Source organism: Bison bison, unplaced genomic scaffold, assembly GCF_000754665.1.
Source record: "Bison bison bison isolate TAMUID 2011002044 unplaced genomic scaffold, Bison_UMD1.0 scf7180017864181, whole genome shotgun sequence".
Classification (NCBI taxonomy): Eukaryota; Metazoa; Chordata; class Mammalia; order Artiodactyla; family Bovidae; genus Bison; species Bison bison.
Window position 1 is genome coordinate 7724692 of NW_011494753.1, and position 26401 is coordinate 7751092.

General features: G+C 53.3%; 1 protein-coding gene across 1 annotated transcript in view; it reads right to left on the reverse strand.

Moving 5' to 3' along the window:
• LINGO1 (leucine rich repeat and Ig domain containing 1) overlaps nt 1–26401 on the reverse strand; it is a 69661-nt gene that overhangs the window by 18923 nt on the left and 24337 nt on the right. The window lies entirely within an intron of this gene.

Below are 26401 nucleotides of genomic sequence, written 5' to 3' on the forward strand. Positions count from 1 at the left end.
TCCTTGGGAGCGCGTGAGTGTGTTCACACGTGTTCACTGGGGTCATTGCACACTGCCATGGGGAACCGACACACGCACGTGAACCCGCAAGGTTCCCCCAGACCAGGGTTGTTTGGAGGACGGCGTGGGAAGGATCAGGTCAGGAGCCTCAGTCCTGCCTGCGCCTTGTCCCCTCTTCTCGGAATTGTCTGCGCATCCCCGGAGAACCTACATCCTGGCGGCCGGGAAGCTCTGGGAGACCCGGGAGAAGGCGCTCTAGCCCCGCGGCTCTACCAGGAGCTAGGTCTCGCGCCCTCTTTTGCAGCCTGGGTCCCCGCCCAGCCTGTCTTCCTGTCCAGCAGAGGGCAGCAGACCGCTGGGCCGCGGGCACTGCACCCAAAGACCAGCAGAGGGCAACGCAGAGACTCAGGCTTGTCTTGGCTGTTCCCCGTACTGCTCCCCAAAGGTCCAGGGGATCCTGAGTTGAGGCGCATTCTCGAATAGGCCCAAGGAATGGGACCACTCCTCAAAGATCCAGGTCCTCCTCGACCGGCAGATACAGAGAATCGGCTGGTGGAAGTGTCTAGGGAAAGCCTGTAGAGTGGGCTACGACCCTTGGGACCTCACCTCCTTCCCCATAGATCCTGACATTCACTGCAGTTACCTGTCTAGCACGGTAGGGCCACCAGTGTCCCCCTACTCCCAGCACCATCTTGCTTCTCCACTGTTCAGCCTCACACACAGCCCAGAGAGTTGCACAGACCTGTTCTAGCTAAACAGAGTTTGGGTCCTTCTCAGGCTCACGGCCACACCACAGCTCTGCAGTCCTGTCTGGAGAATGATCTGCTGTATTCCGTGTCCATCCAAATCCTAAGCCTAGCTGAAGCCCCTCCTAGCAAGTGAGGACGCTGTGCTGTGCACTCTGCATTCATCCTCCAACAACCCTGGGAGGAGGCGCTGTGGTTCCCCCTGTGACATAAAGAAGGAAACCCAGGCTCAGAGAGGTTCTGTCATTTCCGTGCGGACGAACAGCTAGTAAAGCCCGGAAAGGGAATCTGAATCGCCTTCCGGGGCTCTGAGTAAACCAGCAGGGGGCAGGCTCGGCAGAGGGACCTACAAAAGGCGGGAGGGGAAGAGAGGAAGCGACACATGAGTCGCCGCCTTCAACAGCCCAGCAGGCGACTCCCCGGCCCCTCGACTCTGTGCCGCCTGGACCCCTGTCCCAGGCTCCCCAGCTCCCCCACCTCGGCTGTTTGTGAGTTACCCGCGAGCTCCCGCCTCCCGCGCCGCCTCCTCCCACAAGCCCGACAGGAATAGACGCGCTCTAGCTCCTGCGTAAAGGCTCTGCCAGGCACCCGGCGGGCGCTCAGACCCGCTGCGGGGCGGGGGCGGGGGCGGGGGCTATTCCTGGTGCGGCGACTGACGCAGACACCGCGCGGCCAAGGCTTCTATCCGCCCCCGACTCACCTGCTCCCCGCCTCAGTGATCTCGACGGGGAAATGGGGGAGAGCCCACCGCTCCCGCCCCACCCCGCAGGTACTGGCTGAGAAAGTTGGTGTCCTGGGATGAGGTCTTCTGGGGCCCACAATTGTCCCTCTAAACCTTGGAGGCAGCAGGGACGAAGAAAGTGCTGTATATCTCGGAGAAACTGCCCCCAGAGTCTTAGTTCTCCACGTGAACAGTATCCAAGCCTTTTACCCCTCCGTTTCACTCAAAGAACTGACCCCTCCCAGCAGTCCTTATCTTATTTCACCAGTGGAAATGATGAGGAAGGGGAGGCTCTGGGGGGAAGTATTTAGAAAAAGACATTTTTGAAGGTCTAGCCTGGACCTGTTGAGAGTACACACCCCTGGCTTTGTCACCAGAGACCCTATGGGGTAGGGGGACTGTCACTGGGAACAGGTATCTTTCCGCTCCTATCTCGTGGGGTGATCCCCAACACAGTCCTCTTAAGGACCAAGACCAGGAAGAATGTGGATTAGGAAGGCCCAGAGACCATGCCCTGTAGCTTTAGCTGAACAGTGTTCACCCGCACCTCCAAGCCTTGGTCCTTACTGGCCCACCTGCTTGGCATGCCCTATCCCTGGTTCCCACCTGCATTGCAAGACCACACTAAGACCATTTGCTTCTATTCCTCTCCTCCTCTGGCTGAAATGCCCTTAGAGGCATGAGTCCAGTCTCCTCCCTCTCTGTCCTCAGACTAGGAGCTCCCAAGAGCAGGCCTGAGACAGCATATCTTACGGGTGGGCACACAGCAGATCTCAGCTTTGGGGTGAAAACTTGGCAAGTCCAAGTCACGCAGGAATTGATGGCTGGAAGGGGTCAGCCTGCTGATGCCTGAGTGCTCCCAGCAAAGTGGAGAAGCTGGGGATTTGTCAGGGGACTCAGGAGGAGGGGCAGGGCCTCTAACATTTATAGAGCTCCTACTGTGACCCAGGGTCTGCTGTACTTTATCTCACTTCAAGATGGAGATTGCTATCCCCATTGTACAGATGAAAAAACAGGCTCTGGGAGGGCTGGTCACTTGACCAGGTTTATTCTGTATAAGAAGTAGAGCTGGGCTTTGAAGCTTTGTGTGTGTGATGTCAGAGCACAAGCTCTGCTCTCCCCACTCTGGGAAGCTGAGCAGACAGGACCTAGTCCCCCGTGGCACAGGCAGGAATGGGTGGCACATATTGGTCTGCCAGCACGCCTGCTTTGTGCTGGTCCTGCCCACTTGCATCCCAGCAGCTCTCAGGGTTTTACGATGATGATTATTTCTGAAGGCACTTGAAATTAATGACAGCTCTAAAATGGCTGGGACAGTGGAGTCATTGCTGAGACCTCTAATTAGTAAGAAAAACGGAGGAGACCAGGAGCTGGGGAGGCAGGTGGGGGCTGGGCAAGTGGCACTGGGCATGAAGCAGGGCTGGGGAAGTGGTTTGGAGCCAGCTCCTAGCCGGAGGTCCCTGTGGAGCAGGTGGACACTGTATCCCATTTGAGGCCACAAATTTGATTCTGAGCACTCATTCATTTGCTGTGTCACCTTGGAGGGAGTCATCGCCCTCTCTGGGTGCACGTCTCCCCAATTACGCAATAAGGAGTTGACCTGGGGGGGTCTCTAAGTTTGAGGGGTTCTATGGGAAGAGTGGAATGAAGCTGTAAGAGGGGGCTCCTTGAAAGACGACCCTGAGTCCCTGGAAGGCTGAAGCCCAGAAGGTAGGGGGCCCTGTAGCCTCCAGGAGCCACCTAGAAAGCCTTCCATGTTGGGATTGCCGAGGCTGCTGGTGTAATGAAGTCCTGAAGACTCAGGCTGGAGAGAAGTGGATCAGGAAGTGGCAGAAAATCCATAGGTCAGAGCCCTGTGCTGGAGCAGCTATGGAGGGGGTGAGGGATGGGGTGACACCTGAGGGGGCTGGCAGGAAAGTTCTCTTTAGGAGGTAGGCCCGGAGCTGGGACCAGGGCTAAGACCTTCCTGCTCTCTCTTCAGCCCTTCCCTAAGAGCCAGAAGGGACTCGGGGATTCCAGGGTCCCACCTAGACATGTAACAGAAGATCTGGCTGAGGTACCTAAAAGGGAAAGGACTTACTCAAGGTCACTTGTCCAGGTGCGCCCTAGCTCTCTGTCCTGCCTGGGGCAGCTGGCACGCAGGGAACTTATTTATACAGTGGCTGGCTCTGTTGGATGAGGAGATGTGCTGGCTGACACGGAGGGACACCCACCGTGGGTAGAGGCTGAGGCCAAGACTCCAAGGGCAGGAATGTGAAAAGCCCACCCTCCCTTCCTTGGGGCATCCTCTTATTTATCATTAACAGCTTTCCTAGATCCTTAGACCTGAGACCATTTCCTTGAATCCTTTCACCCACTCCCCTTCCAAGGCAGGGCACTATGTGGCCCCCTCCTTCCAGAAGCCTGCTCTGAGCCCCTCTGTCTCCTTCTCTGAGCTGGCCTTTGTATCCTTGGGCACCTCTCTAAGCCTCAGTCCCTCCTCTGTAAGACTGGGCGGATCAGTAGGACCATTTCATGGGCTGGCGTGAGGATCTCATGACAATACGCAGATACCCAAATCCGCAGACGTCCAAGTCCCTTACAGCTGGCCTTCTGAGTCTGTGGATGCAACCTGTGGATACGGAGGACTGAATGCACACCCTGTACTTGCCGCTGGGCCTGGCACTCAGTAGGTGGTTGATAAACTTAGGTACTTTTGATAGTTATTATACATACTGTTATGGCTGTGCTTTGCCTCCTGACCCTGCAGCACGTCCTCTGTAAAGACAGGGGCCTACCTTCCTCCTGACCCTTCAGCCCATCCTCTGTAAAGACTGGTCTACCCTAAGGTTCCTTTCACATTCCCATCAGGAGAAGCCTGGGCCGAGTTCCTTATTCTCCGAGAATCAGGAACACCCTGAAAGCAGAGATTGATCTTGTTCCTCCTCCAGTTTCCTCAGAGAGCCTGAAGCCCGGATTCCAGAGAGTCTGGGGTGTGCAAATTACACTCAACTGAAATCCATTCATCAGGAAGAAGCCATGGGTTCCTCTGGAGAAGGGGGCCAAGGCATGGAGCGGGGTGGGCATGGATACTCTTGAATCCCCAATTCTCACCTCCCCTCATCTCAGGGGCCTCCATAACCCACGCCTCCTTTGGAAATATTCCAGCATCGGCGACATTCACTTATCTAGAAACAATGTGGGCAGCAGCCTCCACTAGTTGGAATTGCACTGAGAATTGGGGGAGGCCAAAGCCTCCTGGGGAGCCCACAGCAGCCCACGGCAGGAGCCCACGGCAGGGATGAGGTCCTGGGACTGCCCCTCCTCAGTCTGCTGAGCTTGGCGCCTGGCTGCTGCATCCATAATGACTGAGATGCAGGAAATCTGTCTGAGGCCAGTCGGTGAAGGGGCTCGTCAGTCCACCCTGAAGTCCCTCCAGGGGAATAACTCATGTTCCTGACCTTGAAGTTAGCTCTCCTTGAGAACACAGGGAAGCCATGCACTCCATTAAACACACACACACAAACACACACACACGATATCCAAATGATTAAATTGAGAGCAAAAACAAAAAGCAAATATAAAAAGTAGTTTGTATAAAGGGGCACTCCCTGGCTCTTTGGGAATCTAGGCTCCAGGCTTGGCAGAGCGACTTCTCCCAAGAGCCTGGGCTTGGCTGTCCCCACGGATCATGTCAGGGGGAACTCGAGCTAATGTGTGTAAACAGACAGCACTATTAGCAAATCCATTTATTAAGCACTTGTCTTGAGTTCTGTTGTGCAGGAGACTTGTTTATTAACTTAAGTCGGAACCTGTTATTAACTTAAGCCAAAGGCAGCATGGCAGCTCGGAAGACATCCAGCCCCAGAGCCAGGCAGCCTTGAGTTCTGGTCCTGGCTCTGTCTCTAATCGCTGTGTGATCCTGGGCAAGTCACTTTGCTTCTCTGAGCTTCAGCTGCCCTGTGATAGGCAGCTCCTAATGTCCCCCAATGGTCCCTGTATTCTGGTATTCCCCAATCCTTGTGCAGTCTCCTCCCCTTGATTGTGGGCTGGACTAACTGACCCACTTCTAGTGAACAGAATATGGCCGAAGGGATGGGATGTCACTTCTGAGATTAGGTTACAGAAAGACTGTGGCTTCCATCTTGGGTACCCTCTGTCCATCACTTGCTTATTCACTATGAAAAAGGCCAGCTGCCATGTTATAGCTGTCCTGCTGAGAAGTGTAAATGGAATGAAACTGATGTCTCTAACCTAACACTCCAGGAGGGCCTGAGACTTGCCAATAGCCACACAAGTAAGCTTGAAAGCAGACCCTCCCCAAGTCCAACCTTGAGATGACTGATGCTCTGGCGGACACCTTGATTGTATCCTTGTGAGAGACCTTGAGCCAGAGGTACCCAACTAAGGCTCACCTGGATTCTTGACCTACAGAAACTGTGAGAAAATAAATTATTTGTTGTTTTAAACCTCTATGTTTTGGAATGATTTGTTATGCAGCAAGTGGAGATAACTAATACATGCTTCATCTGTCAAGTGGGCATACAAATTCCTTCCTCCCAATATGGCTGGGGGCATTGAGATAATGCAGGAAAAGTGCCTGCTGCCAATCGAGGTGAAGGATGACACAGCAACCAGGTGGTTATCTAATACAGTTGAGGAGATGCACGTTCTGTGACCCAACAATCCCCTCCTGGGTATACAGCCTGGAGAAGCACTTCACAGAAGACAAGCACAAGAATGATCCTAAGGGCAGTGTTTGTAATAGTGAAGAATCGGGAATCCCCTGAAGGCCCATTACAGGTAGCAGGCATGAACAGAGTGTGGTATACCATGAGTGGAATACTATGCAGCGTTCAAAGTGGACAAGCTAGAGCCACACGTGTCAGTGTGGGTACTCTCACAAACACAATGTTGAGGAAAGAAATCAAAGATGGTACCACTTATAGAAGGTTTAAAAACAAGCCCCAAACCCTGTAAGTGATGTATGGATATCTCTACATATTTTTAAAAGCATAAACACACACATAAGGATGATCAAGTCTGACTCCAGGGGAGTGTTACCTCCAGGGAGAAAGGCAAGGGAGGTGTAGAGTTGGCCTGAACCCCATACTGACCACTTACCATGAGCACAGTGGATCTAAGTCACTCATTGAATCCTTTCCACAACCCCATGGGGTCCATTCTATTATTCTTTCATCTTACAGAGGGGAACACTGAGGCACAAGGTCCTCAGGGAGATTTTCCTGGAGTCCAGTGGGACACCAGGACTTGGTTCCTCACTTTGTCACTAAATGGAGGGAGGCCACATTACCTCTCAGGCCTCAGTCTGTTCTCTAGCTTGGGAGAGACTTGCCCTCTGCCTCCCCCTTCCTAGGTGTGGATTGAGATGTTGGGAAAGTCTTGATTAGTCAATCTGAAATATTTGCAGAAGCCCCCATGAACCAAGTCTGGGGCTGGCTAGGAGAGACTAAAAACAAGGAGGTGTGGATAAGAAGGGGCTTCCCAGGTGGCACAGTGGTAAAGAAGCCACCTGCCAATGCAGGAGATGCAGGTTCAATCCCTGGGTCAGGAAGATTCCCTGGAGTAGGAATTGGCAACCCACTCCAGTATCCTTGCCTGGAAAATTCCATAAGCAGAGGCCCCCTAGCAGACCACAGTCCATGGAGTTGCAAAGAGTCGGATGTGACTAAGCACACATGTATGCACATGGACAAAAGGAGGTGTGAAGAATATGGTTCCATTCAACACAATTCAGTTCCGTTCAATTTTGCACAGACTTCATTCACAGACAATTGTTGAAGTTAAGGAATATTGCTTGAACACCTACAATATGCTGGGCCCTATATTAGGTGCTTTCCTAAATTAGCTCATGCAAGCCTCAACCACAACCCAGGAAGGTAGGAACTATCATCCCCATATAATCAAGGGGGTGAGCAACTTCCCCAGACCACACAGTAGAACTGGGATTATCAGGATTTGCCCTCCCTCCACCCTTGACCTGCCCTCTGTTTGGTGTTAGGGGCATAGATGGGAAGGGTCCAGGCCTCATTGCCCTCTGGGGATCCTGGCCCCGACCAGGAAGGTCTGGAGGAGTTGGGAGGAGAGAGAGATGTGTGTGGCTGGGGCAATCAGGACAGGTTTCCTGGAGGAGAGGGAGGGACAGTTGCTTCAATGGGCTCATTAATGGTGAAGCAGGTGAAGGCATTCATCCGTCCATTCTCCCATTCATATCCTCAGTTAATGCTACAGCTTTCTCTGTGCACCAGAGCCCATGATCTCCTGCACAGGACAGCACAGCGCCATCTAGACTGAGGTGAGGGACGCATGGGGTGTCGTGCACACACAGAGCAAGGGCTAGGGAGGCGGGATAGACAACCAGGAGGTGGTGATAGCTGAGCTGAATTCCAAAACGTAAGGGGTCAACCGGCAGACAGAAGGTGGGGGATGGGACTCCAACAGAGAACACCAGGGGCAAAGGCAGGGCCCTGGGACAGTGGGGACAGACAGCCGACCCCATGGAAGCCACCAATGACCAAGGCGGTTCCAGCTCAGCTGAGAAGGGGCTGGGGGGCTGAGGCCACCACCATCTCTCTACCAGGTAGGGACAGTGTCCGCGTGCTGAGTTCTCTAACCAGCTGGGTCCCCACGCCAGCTCAGCCCTATTGGGCAGGCAGGGCCCCTCTCCAGAGGGATTAAGAGCAGGCGAGTACGAACCATAACGGTGCATGTAATTATGTGCAAAAATGAAGGAGAGCGTCTTAATAACTGATGGTGGGAGAGAGTAAATATCAGCAGAGGAACCCGGCTGTATCGCCACCCCGTCCCGTCTGGCTGGGACCCAGGGCAGCGCCTGGCCGCTAATATGCCCATAAATTATTGAAGTTATAAAGAAGAAAGCAGGTGTCATGTCGCACCCATAAACAGCTTGTTAGCTAAGACTAACGAAGGGGCAGCCTGCCGCTTGGCATCGTGTGGGCTCCCCCAATGGCCTCCCTGATTGCAGAGGGAAGATGGATGACGGTGGGTGTGGAGAGAGAGGAGGAGAGACTGGCCGCCCCCTCCCTGCCCCCATCCAGCATCCTGACCCACTGTGGAGTCAGGTGGTCCTGGGAAAGAGAGGAGGCCCACAGACGTAAAGAGCCCCAAACGGGCTGTGAACTCCCCTCACTGCAATGTACAAGCAGAGGCTGGACCAAATGTCCAGAGGGCACAGAGGAGCCAGAACTCTGAGGTCCTGCCCAGTCTGACACACTGAGGCTGACTGGGGTTACTGGGAAGAACCGGATGCTGGGGCCAGACACGCAGGGTGCACATCACAGGAGAGCCACCTGCCGGCTGTGTGACCTCGGACAAGTCACCCACCCGCTCTGGGCCACTTCCCATTCACACTACCTGGGTCTAGCCACGCCTGTCTTGGAGGATTGTGAGGAGGATCCTAGGAGCATATGTATGTGATACTCTGGGTGTGCATAGGAGCCCCCTCTACCTCCCTCGTCCACCCCCACCCTCACAGGGGCTTCTAATTAGATCAGGCCTAATGAGGCTTCCCTCTGCCAGGCTCTGTTTATGCTTCATTTAAGGCCTGCAGGACATTAGGAGGAAGAGAGAGACAGCTGAGGAGGGGAAAGGAGTCCAGCTGCCAGGGCTTGGCCACCCCAGGCTCCACCACACACAGGGCATCCCCGCCCCAGGGAACAGAGGAAGAAGATGGGGGATACTCTGGAGCCAGAGAGAGAGAGAGACCTTGGGGTGGAGAGGGGAGTGGGAGGGTAGGAGGGAGGTTGGGAAGGCAAGCATTTTGGCTCCTGGATGATAAAGAGCTTGAACCTCACTGTCTCTCAGGGAGACCTGTGGTCTCTAGAATGCTTTCCTCCAGGGGGTGCAGCCAGTCAGCCTGAGTGGGGCACTTGGGTACCCATGTTGTGGTCAGCTCTGCGAAGGGCCACACAAGACAAGAGGGCCTCCTTCCTGGGCCTAGGGAGGGTGCCCAGGAGAGGCAGCCAGATCCCCCTCCGTAACCTGCGTGAGACCACACAGGGAGCTAAGGGCAGGCCTGACACCTGGGCTTGGCTTCCAGCAGCAGAAATACCCCCAGGAAAGCATTCCTTCTGTCTGTGGTTTCCTTCTTCTGGGGGAAAGAAAGGAATCCTGATAGTTTCTATCAGTTATGCTTTGGGCTGGGCCTCTCCTCCAGGGGTCCCCTCTGCACCCCTTATCCGGTGCAGGACTGCTCTGTCCCACCATGGCCTTCTTTGCAGATGCACAGAGGCATCGTCACTGCCCAAGGTCACACAGCAAGTCAATACTGATGCCTAGAGCCAGGCCCTCCTGCCTCTTCCCACACCTGCTGGGCTCAGCCCTGGAGGAAGTGGGAGGCTTGAACTGTCACACTGGCTGCTGGGCACTGTGCTGTGACTGTTGGGATGTGAACACTCTGACAGCCATTGTGGTGTGGGGTTCCCAGGAGCACTCCTCCTGCCTGAGGACTCCCAGCCCCAGGCACCTGCTTATCTACCTACCACCTGCCCAGTGGGATGACAGCCAGTTGGCCTGGACAGAGAGGAATGGAGACATTTTGGAGGGACGGCTCTTGGGGCTGGGTGCTCACTCAGAACCTAAGGACACCTCTCCCTACCCCTGCCAGGAGAGGGAACATCTTTTGCCCAGGATCACAAAAGTCAGATGTGGGGGAGCTGGAACATGTCTATCTGGTTTCAAAGTCTGCACCAAACTAAAAAGGCAGAGCATATAGAAGGTGCATAGAGTGGTTACAGGCTGGTGTGCACTTTTGGGGGGGGTGGGTTGATCAGGTCAGCCCCTCATGGCTCCTGGAGATCCACACTGGTCCCTCCTTGACCGCTAGAGGGTCTGTCGCTCTATCTCTGTCTCTCCCTCCATCTCTCTGGCTTACTCTCCTTCTCTCAGAGGGTCAGGGAGAGAAAGGCAGGCCAGACTCCTGGGCCAGTGACAGGTGGACCTGACCATGCCCCCTGGATGGCGCTGGGAGCTGAGGAGTGGAGAGTAGGGAGGTTGCCTGGTCTGGATCGGTGGGGGAGAATAGGGCTGTCCAGGGGGTCAGGGGAAACACAGGGCCCTGGGGGTAGGACTGAGGGCTGGGCAACCCTTGAAGGTGAGAAGGACCCTCTCTCCTCCCTTAGCTAGGTCAGACCTTGATAAGGACTGCTGGACTATCAGCAATCATCAGGTTACACGGAGGGGAAGAGAGGCTCGTTGGGGAAGGCTGGAGGGTGGACATATAGGGAGGACAGGAGCCTCAGGTCCATGGCACCTCCTCGGGTCTCTCCTGGTGACGTGAGCTGCACCCCCTTTCCTGCCATTCTTGAGTGTGCTGTCCACCAGTCATAGCACTGACGTCAGGGAGGCTGGGCCCCTGGGAGGATGCACCCCAAGCTCCATGGTTGAGTGTTTCCATCCCAAGAGGAGCCACAGCTCTGGCCCAGAGGCAGCTAGGACCAGAGGAAGATCACAGGCAGGGATGTGAGAAACCCAGGCATCCTTTCTGAGAGTCTGGACCACCCACGGCAAGACCCCTGGGCCTTTTGCCCTCTTGTCTCCTCTCCCTCTAGTATGAGATTGGGCAAGGGGATGATATATCTGCAAACAGGGATATGGGTGAGTGTGATGAGTGGGATAACCTTCTGGAACAAGGAGCCCTCTGGGCAGAGCACTTAGGCAAGTCCTTTCACCTGCTCCAAAGTATCGTGAGGATTTAATGACATAACCCATTCAGAGCCCTGGAATAGGACCCAGCGCCACGATCGGCCTTCAAGAGAGTGCACTGCTGTGATCATGAGTCTAGTTGGTGCGGCAATGTCTGCTCTGTGTGTGTATCCAGTTTTTTGTGCTATGGTCTTATCATCATCATTATTATAACAGTGCTGTGTTGCAAATCTGTTTGTGTCATTGTTGAACGTGATGTGTCATTTCGGTCACGTATGTCAGGGTTAAGTGACCTGAACAGGACTTTTCTGCATCTCCCCATTTTCAAAGCCCCGTCAGTCCACAGATGGAAAACCCAAGTCCCCATTCAGGGTTTCCAGCTGTGCTGGAGAGGAGCAAACTGTGGTCTACACCTAGATCATGTCCACCCTCTCAATCCCCTCTCTGCCCATGTTGTCCTAGAAGCCCACCTCCCCCAACTGGCTGACAAGAGCCTGAAGGGCAGATGAGTGAGGGGCGCACCCTGGTTCCAGGAGTTCCAAAAGCAGACCTGAGTACCTATCTGCCCCTTCCGGGCCTGCTACCTAATATGGCATTTCTATAACCAGTGAAATGAGGGTGGCACTGATAGACATATGAATGACACCAGGTGGGCAAGAAAGAACCCAGCACAGGAGAGGGGCCCCAAAGCACGGCTGAGGCCTGGTTGACTTCTCACTGGTCACTCCTGAAGCTGGTGGACACAATGCTGGACGGTACCCTCAATTCCTTCAGCAACATGTACAGAGGGCACTACTGTGCCCATTTCACAGATGGGGAAACTGAGGCTCAGAAACAGGAAGTGACTTGTCCTAGTCAGTGGAGCCAGGAATAGCAGCCAGGTCTGGCCCTGCTGACAGTCACAGAGGTTTGGGAATGGAAGGAGGACACTCCAGTTGGAATCTTTTCCAAGGGGTAAATGATGTGGCTCAGGGCAGCCTGAGGTGGAGACATCTAGAAGGCCCCAGACAAAGGGGGGCCCCCACACTGAACCAAAGCATGGGCTCATACACTCAGATGCAGTGTGTTCACACCACCTGCTGGGGTGTGAAAACCAGCCATAAATACCTGCATTGTCGTGGTGCTCATCAGGCAAGTGGGAAGAGAGGCCTGGTGTGCCCTCAGGAAATTTCCCAGTGACTCACAGACTTGTAGACCCCCCCCTCTTGGCACACCCAGACACTCCTTGCATAAGCACATCCCCTAAAACTGGCTAGTGGGGAGCCTCCTTCTCCCCCCCGCCAACACTTCCCAACTCAGGGGACTGAGGGGTCCACAGGGCTGAGCGGAGGGTTGACCCCGAGGCCTGCTCTGTCTCACTGCCTCACTCCCCAGAGGCAGCCCAAGCAGCAGGTGGGGGTGGTACTCATCACCACACATCCCGCCAGTGCCCAGCGCTCTCTCCCCACCCTTGAACTTGGCAGGGACAGCTCCACATTTAGTTAACATGCTGGAGGAGTATGTTGGGGTGGAGGGGTACCTGCACAGCTCATGGCTAAAGATAAATGCCAGCGAGCGTCTGAAGTGTGGGAAGCTCCGTGAACAATTTCAGGCCCTCCCATCCCCCGGCAGGTTGGTCCCTCCAGCTGCCTCCCTGGCTTTGCCCACACCTGCGCTCACTACACAGCTTCCCGGTCCCCCTAGAGAGCAGGCTCCAGACCCACTTTAGAAAGGCCAGCAGCCCTCCCTTAGCCATCAATTAGCTCTGGGAAATGGAGAGTGAAGAGAAGAATAGTTCAACATCTTGCTGCTAATTCTCCCCTCGTGGCGGACATTAGCCTGTCCTCCTCAGTGGATCCCAGGAGCACAGGATCCCAAAGGCCTCCCCAGACACTTCCTCTGCTGCAGGAGCCAGGAGGCCCCAGAAGAGCCTCAGCATGGCTGACGCATGAGTGCCTGAGCAAGCCTCAGTTTCCCCATCTGCCGATTGGGGATACTGCCAAGCCTGCCTGCTTCATGGAGGGGACAGTGACACCAGAAGGGCCTTGGGGGTGTGACGGGGCGGACACCCATCTCCTGGAGGGGCAAATGCACCTACGCCCCCCGTAGTCAGTTAAGGCACAGCTGGTTCCTGTCTCTGCTTCAGCTACACGTCAGGGAAGCGTGTGTGAACCAGGGACCCCACCCAAACACATGGCCCCCACCGCTACTCCAGCACATGCCAGTGTGCCGGCGGACCCAGCACACATGTACACGATGGCACACCCCAACCTCCACCCCTGGTATACATGCTGGCAAACTCTGGTTCTGTCCCCATAAGGAGTCCTGCTTCCCAGCGCCCTGCTGTCATGGCAACCAAGAGAGCTGAGTCGGGGGCAGGAATGAGGAAACAGGAGCCTGGGGGAGCAGACTGGGCTGCAACTCACAATCCATGGAGAGGTCAAGGACTCCTTCCCGCCTCTCACCTCTCTCTCAGCGCTCCCAATACAGGTCACACAGCTCTGAGCACATGGAGCCCAGGCAGAAACCTGCAGTTTCCCCCACACCCCGGTGGACCAGAGCAGAGCCCAGCGGGCCATCTCTCCTGGAAAGACCAGTAAAACCTACATTCAGGGCAGGGACTGAGGGTCAGCCCCTGGCTCAGATATCTCCCCATGCTGAGCTGCCATGACCCTTCTCCATCTCCATCCCCACTGCCTGCGGTTCAAGCATCGGGTGTCCTCCCTGGGGTCTCTGACTCTTCTCTGTCCTCAGGGACACCCAGGAAGGGCAGGGACTTTGACAGTCACAAGAGATGGGGCTGGGATTGGCAGGCAGCCAGGTACGATGTGCTCCTCTAAATGAGGCCCAAAAGAGAGGCAGGCCCCACCACAGATGGTGGAGAAAAACAGAAATGCCTAATACTTCCTGGGCGTTTACTCTGTGCCAGGTACCAGGGCCCTCCTGTAATCTAGGCATTCACTTATTTCCCACTCTCAACAGCTCCAAGAGGAAGGTGCTCTGAGAGAGTCTCTGTCTTACAGGTGAAGACACAGAGGCACAGAGAAGCACAGTAATTTACCCAAGGTCATAGGGAAGGAAGTGGCACCCGGGGAACATTCCAGCATAGTGTGAAGACTGGGGAAGGCTCTCAGCTGGTTGGGTGTGTGGTGGGGGACCTAGAATTCATTTGTCTAACTGCCTATTTTACAGGTACTAATGCTGAAGCTGGGAGGAACGTTTCTCTTGTAGCCTCCCTGGTGGGAGTCTAGGGCCAGGTGGGCGCCTGGCTGAGAATCAAGGCCCCTGGAGCCTCCCAGACCAGGCCTCTGCTATGCCCCCTGTGCTGTCTTGCCCCCCACAGAAGGCACTAGGAAGCCAGAGCTGAAAGGGTTCCAGTTTGTCTGCCAGGGCACAAGCCAGTGGAGAGGCAGGCCCAGCTCACGAGAGGGTCTGACACAAGATGATCAGTGATCAGAGCAGGAAGGGAGGAGAGAAGAACCCCAGGGAAGGGAGGAAATCCCAGGGGTCTCCCTGGACGAGGCAGTCTTTCAGAAGTGGTAGGATCCTGACCTTTAGAGAATGGGACAGACATTCTAGGAGGAAGGAACAGTAGGTGCAAAGGTGTAAAGGTTGGACAAGGTGTACACAAGGCCCATGGAGTAGCCACAACTGCCCAGAATGAGGTCAGAGGCTGAGTAGGGGCCTGGGAATTCTTCTTCAAGTCCTTCCTCCTCAGCAGTGAGGGCAATGTTTAACTCATTGATGAGATGTGTCCTTTTCTAAAAGGCCAAGGGGCCCAAGGGGCTCCCTGAAATTGAGCAGGAAGACTCACAAAAAAATCCCAGTGTTAGAGATCAGAGACGGCTTCTTCCATTAGAGCCTGTGCTGGGGCGATGACAGCCTCGCTGAAGGCCATTCCAGGCAGCCTGAGACAGGCACTGGCCAAGCCTCGGTCCCCTCTCTGCTGCCATGCCCCAAGCCCTCTCTCCTTTGTCTGTTTCGCCTACCACTCCCTTCCATCCCCCCCCCCCTTTCCTTGTGTCTTTCTATCATTGTTCCTTTATTTTCAGCCCTCAGCACTTTTCCTGAAAAAGAACAGCTGGGCTTCTGGAGTCACAGAGGAAATATTTTTTTGACTACTTTGCAGATTCCCCTTCTCTATGAAAACTGACGCCACCATTGCTAACTGACAGGTGGACGCTGAGATATTTATTTCCTTGTCTCCTTCTTTCCTCTCCCTCTCTGGGCTCTGTTCCGGGGTATATGGGAAAGACAGGGAAGTCACACAGCAGTGGGAGGAAAAGGGTAGTAAGGGGTAGAACTTTGGCATCAGGTGGGCAACTGGGGCCCTCAGTAGGATCGTTAATCCCATTTTACAGATGAGGAGACTGAGCCCCAAGACCACCCAGATACAACAGTAATTACAGTACTAACACTAAACACAGAGCTGGCATTTAAGGAGCACTTGCTGCATGCCAGGTACTGTGGTAGACCTTTCGCATGCAATGAACCAATGAGGCGGATATATTACCGAGCCCATTTTACAGAGGGGAAAACTGAGGCTCACAGGGAAGTCACTAGGCCAAGGCCACAGAGCTGGACCAGTAGAGTGGAATATCCCCCCATACAACCATGCCCATGTTCATTCTGCCAGCTGCAACCCCCTGTTGCCCTCCAGATGGCTGGTAGTGGGAGAATCAAGATTTGAAACCACATTTGTCTATGTTCTCATTCCAAAGCTGGACTCTACTCCATGCTGATTGCTGTTGCCAAGAAAACATTAGACAGCAGTTCTAATCAGAGAATGACCTGGCCTGATCCTGACCCCAGTCTGATTCCTGAGGCTAAGGGGTACAGACCTCCAGACCAAGCCTGGCTCAGCCTCTGACCTGCCCTCTCTGGACCTCAGAGACCCTGCTAAGTGGGGGAGACTGGAGAGGCTGAGCTCCAGGTAGCAACACAGGAACTGGGGCCGAGGGCCCCCAGGACCATGCTGAGTGATGCATGCCTCCTTCCCAAGGGTCCCTTTGCTCACCCTCTTCTCCAAGGCTGGAGAACACAGGCAGGCCCCTGCTCCTCTGGGATTCTAATCTGCTCCCTGTGGCCAAAAGACTCAAGGAGGGGACAACAGGAACCCTGGCCTGGGCCACAAACCTGCTGGTACACACCCCAGCAGCCATCAGAATCTTGCACACACACACACTGGGGCACCCCTGTTAAGGCCAGGAGGCCTTCAGCTCTGTATGTGTTATTGTGGGTCCTGATCTGTGCACCCTCAAGTCCAAACTTAGGGACAGTGCCTTTAAGACTCATCCAAGGAATGACGATCAGTCCTGCAAGTTAAGAAAGGCTGTTTGGATCAGAGCTGGCAGTAATATAGGAGAGCAGCCTGTGTTATCTGCAAACCCGCGGCCCTCCTTGGCCGTCCAACATAAATGTGTTTAAATAGCAACACAGATGTACATGTCAATGGGAATGTTCTAAGCTAACGTGTGGCTGGTGTAAATGTTCATGACTTCAAAATAAACATGATAGGTGGCGATGCTGTGTTCAATGCACACATCCAGTCTTTGGTAAGAGAGAGGGCTTCATGAAAAAAACGTCTAGTTGACGTGAGATGCACGTGTGGGACCAATGGTAATGCGTGTGTTCACACAGATGGACGGTTAAGGCAGATGGAGCGATCAGAGACGGAAATCATGGTAAGAAAGGGTGGTATGGTGAGAGCAAAGCCCCGGGGCACACTGGGGAAAGGAGAGAAGGGTTCCAAGTGGGGACGAGGGTGCAGAGAGAGGCTGGGCCAGTGGACTGTAGCCCTGGGGTCAGGGTGGAGAGCCTGCTCAGCTGGGGTCCAGACGTGGCTGGGGAAGGTCTCCAGCGGAAAACAGAAGCCAAGGGAGCCAGAGTGCACTGAGGGGACCTTGGAATCCGTGTGCCCAGGTGGACCCTGGACCTGGCCTGGGCTCCCACAGGCTGCCCCTCAGAGAAGAGCAATTCCCAAGACTGCTCATGACCAGGCAAGCGAAACCACTCTACTAAAGGGACAGTGGGGAGGATAAAAGGGGGGCATCCTTCCACCACCACCCCAACTCTATCATCCCAGGAGGTCGATGACAGAAAAATAAAACTAGACTGTCAAGAAGCCTTAGTTCCAGCCCTAATCAACCACCAGGTAACACTGGTCAATGGACCTAAGATCCCAAGTCTCGGTCTTCTCACATGTAAAATGGAGGTTGACAATTTATTTAAAATATCCAAAACAGGCAAATCTACAAAGCCAGAAATTAGACTAGTTATTGGTGAGAGACAGGGGTGTCAAAGGGAGTCAACGGATTTGTGGTTTCTTTTGGTAGGCGGGGGGGGAGGGTCAAAGATGTTCTAAATTTAGTTTGTTGTGATGGTTGCCCAACTGTATGCAATACTAAAAGATATTTAATTGTATACTTTAGATGGGTGAATTTTATAATATATGAATTATGTCTCCAGAATTCACATGCAGTAGTAAATAATTCACACACAGTAATTCACACATAATTCACACACGGTAGTAAAGAATATGCCTGCCAATACAGGAGACGCAAGAGACATGGGTTCAATCCCTGGGTCAGGAAGATCCCTTGGAGAAGGAAACGGCAACCCAGTTCAGTACTTTTGCCTGGAGAAATCCCATGGACAGTGGAGCCTGGTGGGCTACAGTCCATGGGGTGGTGAAGAGTCAAACATGACTGGACACACACACAAAGATAGTTTAAAATTGATTGCATAAACAAATAAATGGACAAATTATTTCTAAAAACAATGTTATACATTGAATATATTTTGTAATAAATATACTAAAGAAAAAGAAAAACAATGGAGAGTGTGAAAATACCACCTGTGTGGCTCCCACATGAGATAGGGGCTTTGCCAACTGTAAAGTGATGCACAATGTGAGGTGGAGGAGTCCTGGTCCCTGGGGCTTTGCTGTTGATTGACAAGCACCAGGGAGGCCAGTTTAATGTCTCCATGGTGTGTAAGCATGTGCACAGCATGTACACGCACGTGTGTTTGTATGTCTTTAAGGCCTGAGGCTCTCTGAGACTCTGCCACGGGGTTTTGAAGTGAGGGGGAAGAGAAGGAAGTAAAATTTCAGGATAATCTTAAAAGCGGAAAAAAAAAATTATTACGTGTCAAAAGGAGTGGAGAGGCTTAAATGGCTCCCAGGTGGGACACAGAATAAAACAGTCTTTGCTTTTATTTTTCGATTGTCTCCACGCAGGGAAGACAGGCAGAGGGTCGTCATAGCAACCCTGGGCATCCGGCAGGGGGCGGCCTGGACTCCGCAGGTTTGTCTGGGTTGAACAGGGTGAGTCAGCTCAGCAGACCCTGGAGGATGGGGCTGGGTCCAGCCCTGTACCTGTGTCCTAGAGGCCACCAGTTCCTCCTCTTCTGGGGGCCAGCACAATGGGAAAAGGACAGACAGGAGTTGCCTCATGGTGGGGCCAGTCCAGGTTCAGCCTGGGAGCTGAATCTGAAGGTGGAGAAGTCTCAGGATGGGGATGGGATGAGATGGGTGGCTGAAGGCTTGCCGGGGCAGTAAGGGAATCCTATGTGGTAGTTACAGAGGGGAGAGGCCATGCATGGCCAACAGATGATTGAACAAGGATTGGAATAAGTGTTGGAGGGTCCACCCTGGGTGCTGGAATGGACAGGGCATGGTGTGGAAGCTGGTGGCTCTCCCAACCACCCCTGAGCCTGTGTTAATGGAGAATTTATCATTTTAGAGGCTAGGTCTAGAGTGAATTTGGCTCCAAAGGTAAGGGTCAGACAAGAGAGAAATGGGGAGAAGAAAAATCCTGATTGGAGGGACTTCCCTGGTAGTCCAGTGGATAAGACTCTGAACTCCTAATGCAGGGAGCCTGGATTTGATCCCTGGTCAGAGAACTAGATCCCACATACATAGCAACTAAGACCCAGTACAACTAGATAAAATTTTTTCATTAAAAATGAAAAAAAAAATCCTGATTGGAAAAAAAAAGTAGCTATGGAAGATTCATGCATCTGGGTACATACAGAGGCCACTTTTAATGGAAATTTGAATTGGGGGATAGAAAGAGTCCTACATTTGTGAAAAATAGCTGGGAGTTCACTGCCCCTTTCACTGTGTATTCCTAGCACTGACATTCAAGGAACACTTTTTGAATAAATGAATGAATGGCAGAGGTCTGACTGAATGGTGTTCAGAGCACTACATGCGAGCTCTAAGGAGGCAGCTGACACCTTCTCTCTGATCATTTGCAGGCTGGTATTGAAAGTTAAGCAGCAAAAGAAACCAAGCTGACCTAAAAATGCAAATGAGGAGGTTGCTGGCCCAGGAAACCGGAGGAATCTGAGCATCACGTGGCCCAGGGCACACCCAGAGCGTCTGGCAACCTAAACTGGGGAAAAGTGGTCACCGTTCCTCTTAACGCCAAATGATAAAAACCTGCATTTGTATCAAGTGTGATTGATAAGAGTCCATTCCTACCAAGAAAGTACCACATTGTGCCAGGTGTTCAGGCTTCCTTAGGTCCTGCTTGGACTTAATAAACCACGATTCTGATACACATGCCAACCTCACAGTCTGACATCCTGGAAGTTACACTTGCCAAACAGCTTCAAATGAAGAGCAAACACATAGGCAGTGGGAAGTCTTTGATGGGTAAGCAATTCCAGCTAGTGGAAATGTAGATTCTGGGGCATGGTCAGGGCAGACCCCTTCACCCATCAACTTTTGCTGCAGTCTTGTTTCAAAGGAAAGAGGGTTTGCAATAGTTTGGGGCTTGGTATCTTTGGATCTCCGGGTTCGGTCAAGCCCTCAGGGACTCTCAACTGAAGGCTGAGCAAGGGTAGCCTTGGGAGAGAGTCCTTGGGAGACCAGCAAACCTTGAGAGACCTTTCAAGTCCAAGAAGTCAAGAAACTCCTCAGAACAAGACACCTAGAACCCATTTCCCATTCACGACAGAACCCTGCTCCCTCTACTCACCAAGGAACCGTTTCCCTGGTAAAGGCCCACATGGCTTCTGAAAAGCAGGCAGTATATACATCATGGGGTCAAAGGGCATGAGCACACCTCACGGACCAACCAGCTTTGGCCAAAACTTTTGTTTTCTCTGTGAATCAGGGAATCAGTGGGACAAACCATCCTTCAAAAAGCCACTGTGAGGACTGAATAAGACAATGAATACTCAAGAGCTTCATTCACAGTAATATGAACCAAAGAATTACTAGTATTCTTGTTGCTGTTATTGATTCACTGGGTAGAAGGGGGTCCCTTCCCACAGTCCCTGGAGATTCAGAAACCTGTCTGGGCCTTCCAGCAGCATCCCTGCTCTGAACTATGAAATCTTGGCTGACAGCTCTTCTGTCTTCCTGATCAGCCCCAACAGCTCTTGCCTGTGGCAGCAGCTGGGGAAATTGTGTGTGTGTGTGTGTGTTGCTAGAACATGGGGAAATCACATTTCTCCATGCAAATGTATACTCCAGATGACATCTGTCACTCACATCCACACCAGATGCACCCCACCTCTAAGCCATGTTCCTGCTATTCTCTACCTAGAACCTGCTCCAGCTGAGTGGTTTGAGGTCCAGCTCCAATGCCTCTTTTATCAGGGAGTCCTCCTGGATTTCTCCCAGCCCAGCAGTGGTCAATGCCAGGATCTGGGAGGAGAGGACAAGAAATCAGGCTCAACCTATAGCCTGTCTGGTTTGTGCCATGATTGGTAACCAATGAGACTCCCTGGAGGGAGTGTGCCTCTGTCACAGCACCTGGTCTTTGCCCGCTTACCTGCCTGTATCTCCCTCTGACTGTGAGCTACTGCAGGGTAGGGCAGGGTCTGACTTGCTCAGTGAATATAGGGTGAGGAGAAGGGGAAGGAAAAGCCACCTCTTTCCCCAGTATAGGGGGAAACGCTGGTTGGTAGAGAAGCTCTCAGAAACCGGATGTCAGAGGTAGGGGTTGGGACCTAAGTCAATCCCTTCATTGGAAGAGACTGAGCCAAAATGAGAAAGGGACTTGCGTAAGATCACACAGCCTTATGTGGCTGTGACTTATGTGACTTAGGACTCAAGCCCAAGTCCTAAGTCACTCTGTATGCCTACTGTCCCCTCCTTGCCCCAGGCCTTGGACTCTAGGGCCTCCAGCCAGGGAGGGTGGCACCTTTCTGTGTAATGAGGGAAGGTGCTGAGTGAGAGGAGGGGTCCTTGGCTTGGTGGGCCACCCAGACCACCCCAGGCCTTCTCCATGTCAAATTCAACATTTGTTGAACAGAATTGAATTTACTATTCGATTGTAGGAGATGTAATTTGATCTAGGTCTTATGAAGCCCTTAATAAAGTCAAGGTATTACTGTTATCTCCTGATTTCTTTTTTTCATGTGTTAAGAGGCACGCCATATGCCCTGGAGAAGACACCCCTCTGCTCTGTCCCGGAAGCAAAGGTCTTCATCTTCAAGGCAGGGACTGTCCGTCAGCCCTGATGACATCAGAGGAGATGGCCAGGAAAGGAAAGGGGGTTGATTCCCTAGGAGTTGGAAGTGCAGAGGAAGACAGCTAACACTAACTAGGCACCTTCTGTTTGCCAGGGTCTCCATCCCCTGTAGCATATTGTATGCTCCTGGCATCCTTGGGGGACAGGGTCATCAGTAAGGAATGTTTGCTAAGATCTCAGTTTTCTTCTTTCAGGCATGTAGTAAGGCATTGGACTTCCCTGTTGCCTTTGAAGTCAGACATGGCCATGTGACTTGCTTTGACCAATGAACTGTTAGTGGAAATTACCCATTTGGCTTTGGAGGGAGCGTCAGAGCCAGTGCCCCAGCTGGGCCATGCCTCTTCCCATTGCTATGGTATCATGGGCACATGTGTTGAAATGGGGAAAGCTCCTTCAGCCTGGTGTCCTGAGTGACAGTTAAGAATGGACTCTCTCGCCTCCAGTTCCAGTTGCACAAGAAATGCAACTAAGATATCTTAAGTCTCTGAGATTTTTAAGGCTGTTTGTTATTGCAGCAAAACCTACCTAGCCTGACTGATACAGTGCTGCTCTAGACCGGTTTTCTAGATGAGGAAACAGAGGCTTAGTGAGGTTCAGTAACCTGCTGGGGAACCAGAGTAAGTAGTTCACTCAGTCTCTATATACCTGATGCCAAGACCACACTCTTCCTAAGCTGGGGTTCTGCGTCTGCCAGGCTGGCTAGGGATGGTCAGACTCCAGTCAGTGGGGATGGGGGCCCACTGCTCAGCATCCAGGTCTCCTCATTTTCCATTCCACTGAGTGTAGTGTCCCTGTAACCCTTCTGAGTGGCCCGTTGGAATGGCCAGATTAGGGTCTTTCAGTCTGTGCGGGCTGGTGGAGGTCAGAAGCGAGAAGTTTGGGGAGGTCATGGATACAGTCCAGAGTTAGGCAGACCTGGATTCTAATCCTGGTTCTGCTACCCTAGCTGGGCAAACTTGGGCAAGATATTCTCCTTCTCTGAGCCTCAATCTTCTCAACTGTCAAGTGGGAATAATGCTACTTCCCTAGATACCGTAAGAATGAAATGAGATGCAAAGATCTTGGCACATGGTAGGACCTGCTACTTGGGCTCCATTATTACTGGAGGCAACATACAGGGCTGAGGCCGCTTCACCCTCTATCCCTGCCCTTCCTACCTCCTCAACAGGAATAAAGGCAGGCTTCCCTGCTCTGATTTCTCTTGTTATTGTTGTTGTTGTTCAGTCTCTCACTTGTGTCTGACCCCATGGACTGCAGCAGGCAGGCTTCACTGTCCTTCACTATCTCCCAGAGTTTACTTAAAGTCATGTCTATTGTCCTGTTTCCTCTAGACACATCCTAAAGGAAGTTTGCTCCATCATCTTACAGGGCCCTTCTCAGCCCCTGGGGGAGTGAAGGAGAACTCTGTGACTGCATTTACGGTCAAAGGGGAGAGGCTTTCCCAGCATCACACATCAGAAGGTGCTGGTGGAGCTGGAGTCACTGTGCTGGCCTCCTTGTTCAGTAGCCCCATTTTCTGGGGCTGGAGGTGGCTTTCCAAGAAGGAAGCCTGGCTGCCCAGACATGCCAGGCAGGGCTTCCAGGAAGAGGAGTTGGGGGAGAGCTGCAGATTCAGTGGAGGCAATGGTCCTACTTTAGAACTGCCCATGTGGCCCCGTTCTACCCCAGCCCCAACCTCTTCTTCAAGTTGCCATCCCAGCCTCTTTTTTAAATGAATCAATTCTAAAGGAAATCAACCCTGAATATTCATTGGAAGGACTGATGCTGAAGCTCCAATACTTTGGCTCCCTGATGTGAAGAGCCGACTCATTGGAAAAGATCCTACTGCTGGGAAAGATTGAAGGAAGGAGGAGAAGGGGATGACAGAGGATGAGATGCTTGGATGGCATTACCGACTCAATGGACATGAGCTTGAGCAAGCTCCAAGAGATAGTGAAGGGCAGGGAAGCCTAGCGTGCTACAGTCCGTGGGGTCACAAAGAGTTGGACATGACTGAGCGGCTGAACAACAACACAGCCTCTTCCTGCCAGCCCATTCTTCTTGATCCAGAGAGCCCCTCAATACACTGCTGCTTCTCCACAGCATGGCCACATTGGGTCAGGCCTCTGCTTGGGGCAGTCCCTCCTCCAGAGTCGGGACCATACGAACTCATCCCTGTGTCCCCAGTGAATGCCAGGGATCACGTCCAGAATGACCACACCAGTGGCAGCTGCCTTTAATGAGATCTGCTCTAGCCCCTGGGCTATTTGCATATCACACAAATCCTACAGGGGAGGGATTATGAGCCCATTTTACAGAATGAGGAAACTGAGGCTCAAGAAGGCTCACTCGGCAGAGGTACTACAGGCAAGAAGAGATGGATCTGGATTCACAGCCAGGTCCCCAAAGCCTGTATTAACACACTCACCCCTCACTCCCTGACCAGATGGGTGGGTGGAAACCATCCTCTCCTTTCAGCTCCCCCAACCCTCCCAAGCCTAATCTCCCACCTCCTGCCTCTGCACCATTTCCTGTTCTCCAGGCAGCCCTCCACACCTGACCAGGCAGTGTGGAGTCCACCACCACCCAAGGAGTCTGTGATGCACTCAGGTTAGACGGATGCCTGCCCCTGACCAGGAGTGGGGCCTGAGTCTTCTGCCCATGTCTGCCCCAGTGTACCTGTCCACAGGGGAAGGCTCAGCAGACAGGGATAAGGGTGAGGAACCCAGAAAGGGCCAAAGAGTTGACTTGAAACCTCGAGCCGGGCACAGGGTTCCATGTTTTAAGGACAAGGTTTACCCAAGGCCTGCACAGGGGGTCAGAAGGCACGCCAGGCCTCCTGTGGCCCAGGGACGAGCTCTGCAGGACACAGAACCCTGATCAACCGTCCGCAGGAGCTCCCACCCTCTTGCTGCTGCCTCTGTCTTACTCCATCTCTCCCTCCTTGCCTTTCCCACCCCCTTCCCCTGCCCTTTTTCCCTTCCTAAAAAACACAGAAAAAATGGGATTCAGAAGCCTACACCGCCTGCAAAGTATGGTTCAGCCTCCCCAAAAGAGGAAATGCCAGCGTGCGGGTTCTCATGGCAACCCCAGCTCCTCCCCGCCCAGCCGCCCTGTGCCCATATGGTGAGATGCGCACGGCGCTGACTCAGCCGGGCCTTGGGGTCCCGGGCCTAGGCCTCAGTGTGGTCAGTGTTGGTTTATTCGGCTGCCTTGGCCACAACCTACCCTCCTGAGCAAACAAGACCACATCCTATAGGGACTCTTTGGGGGTGCTAAGCCCTACCCAGGATGCAGGCAGGTGGGGGCAATGTTCAGGAGCTGCTTCGGCCCCGAGAATGGGAATTCTGTGATCTGATGCAGGCTTTGAATTCTGTCTTTCAACCTTCAAGGCAGAACAGAGTGGGCTGGTCAAACAGGGTCAGAGGGAGCTCCCCTGCCTCCCCTTCCCTCTGCCTTTGCTCCTCATGCCGTGGACGTTAGGATTTCCATGTCAGGTGTGGAGGGATGCAGGAAGCAGGATGACCTGGAGAGGGTTTCCTTGGTCCTAGCAGCCGTGCTCCAGCTACTTGCCCCCACCCCATCCCAAGCCACAGCACGCCTGCTGGTCTCGGAGCTGTGGAATGAGGAACCAAGGCTTGGGCCCTTGCCATGGCTAAGCTGCCCCAGGGCGCTGTCTGCTCGTGTGTCTAGCTGTTCCCCATGCCCAGAGCAGCTCCTACCAGCCTCCTGTGTGGACTCCTAGTTTTCCAGGCCAGTTGGCATTTTCATGGCTAATGAAACGGAAGCTAGTGCCAGGCAGGCTTGGGGACAGCAGGGCTGGCGGCTGAGAAGCAAACCTTCCAGGGCCTGGCACCCACGCTGCTTCCTTTTCCAGGGCCCTGCAGGACTAGACAAGCACAGCGGGGCGGCACAGGGATGTCTAGGTCGCTGGTACTGCCTGGATCCCCACCTGACTCGGAGCAGCTTTCCAGACCTCTGTCAGCCCTAGGTCACCTTCAAAGATCCACCCTGGGTGGGTTAGGTGCAGTGGGAGTCAAGTGGGGGACCCAGGCCCCAAACCTGAGGGGAGTGAAGGTTGGGACCCGCTTAGTCTGGCTTCATGTACGTGGTTCCCTCTGCCACTGTGGGGCCATCCTCCCGGAAGCTCTAAACCCAAAACTTGCCTTCCTGTATCTTTTCATTTCTAATCTCTCTCCCTATGTCATACACATGTCTATGAGTGTCAGAGTCAGGACACCCAAAGGGGGTGCACCTGACCCTCAGGTGCACACAGGTGGGGCCTAGAGAGGATCAGAAACCGCACAAGTTCACACAGCAAGTCTGAGGTCAAGTTAGCCCTGAAATAGGGCTCCTGCCTCCCTGCTCAGGGTCTCTTGGAGTATCAAGCTGCTTTCTCTGATTCTCCCTCTCGGCTGATGGGAGCAAAGGGAGGAGGGAAGGATGGATGGATGGATGGATGGATGGATGGATAGATAGATGAGTAGATGGATGGGGGGTGCTGTGGGGAGTCGGGAGCAGGGATCCAGGAACAGATGGGCTTTGAGGCTCCTCCGCAGGGGCTTGGGGGAGGGGGAGGAGGCCTAGAGAATCTGGAACTGTTACAAAGTTGCGAGTTAAAACATTCTTCACACTCCCGCCTCCTTTACTGTTCTGATGCACCAAGACGTGACAAAAATGTGTCAGATTTTTTAAAAACCACACACATACACAAATGCCAGTCCCCATCTCTGCCGCCCGCCCAAGCTTGGGCCATCTGTTCCTGGGGGTGGGAGGGGAGTGAAGCTTGGCAGTCGGTGTCAGCATTCTGGTCACCCCCAACC